The sequence below is a fragment of the Octopus bimaculoides genome, chromosome 4, assembly GCF_001194135.2.
Source record: "Octopus bimaculoides isolate UCB-OBI-ISO-001 chromosome 4, ASM119413v2, whole genome shotgun sequence".
Taxonomy (NCBI): Eukaryota; Metazoa; Mollusca; class Cephalopoda; order Octopoda; family Octopodidae; genus Octopus; species Octopus bimaculoides.
This window is the reverse complement of record NC_068984.1, coordinates 89,043,148-89,044,407: the sequence shown is the minus strand read 5'-3', so window position 1 is coordinate 89,044,407 and position 1,260 is coordinate 89,043,148.

Sequence of the window (1,260 nt, the reverse complement as noted above, 5' to 3'; positions counted from 1 at the left end):
TATTTGCCAACCTAATGTGGCAGTCCCGTTTGAGACGAATGCTACTGTTGTTTATTCCCAGGAGACATCGTCTCCAGCTGACAATACGACACATGATCTGTGTCCTTATATTTTCGAACAGGGAAGTTTAGCACCCCATCCAGCACAAAACAGTATCATAATAATCAAGGGGGTTGCAGCCTGGGGAGTTAGGTGGTCAGATGTTAGGGGTGATGTGGTCACAGAAATTGATTGACAGCCATTACAGGGTTCTCCTGCTTGTGTGGCATGGTGCAGAGTCCTGTTGCCAGACACAAGGTCTTCCAGCAGCCACCTTCTTGACCCAGGGTAGCACTACCTCCTCCAGGCACTTGAAGTAGACCTCGTGTTGAGTGTGAGGCGGTGTTGGAAGATGAATGGAGGCATAACGTCGCCGTCACTAGTGATCACTCCAAACACAATGATATTGACTGGATATTTGATTTGTATCACTCTCGGTACATGTCCTTAGATTGCACTGTCCTCAGATTGCACTGTCCTCAGATTGCACTGTCCTCAGATTGCACTGTCCTCAGATTGCAGCAGATTCCCGGTACATACATACATACATACATACATACATACATACATACGTAAAGAGATGGTGGCCATCGACTCGTAGGCGAGCACGACCATCACTGACAAAGGATCTTATCGTAGATGTTGACAATGGCGACCTCAAAGCCTTGCTGGAATTTAAGGTCAATAACACCTTGTACAACATCGCAAAGACTTTCACCAACAAAGCCAAATTGTCTGGAAACGAGCGATCTCCGGTTTTCAATGAGGCAGGTTTTGTTTTGGGATTTGCTTCACTTAGACAGATGTCTCAACAAATACAAAGGGTCTCACGTTCTCTGTTGTTTGATGGCCGTTTGATTAGTGAGTTTATCCATCATACATACATACATACATACATACGTACATACATACATACATACGTACATACATACATACATACATAGTTACTTTATCCAGATTACAAGTTCAGGTTTATACCTGTAATTATTGGGCCCCTAGGAAATGTAACACACTGCCTAAATACCAACCTTGAGAAATTAGGCTTCTCAAAACCATAAAAGAGAAAGCTAATTCGAAGACTACAGATCCAGTCCATCATTGGAACTGTAAAAATCTGTAAAATTTTCCAGAAGTTTATCATTTAAATATATATGAGCATGTCTAGATATGCACCTATATGCATGAGAATACATACATAAAGCAAAACATACAAATCTGCAC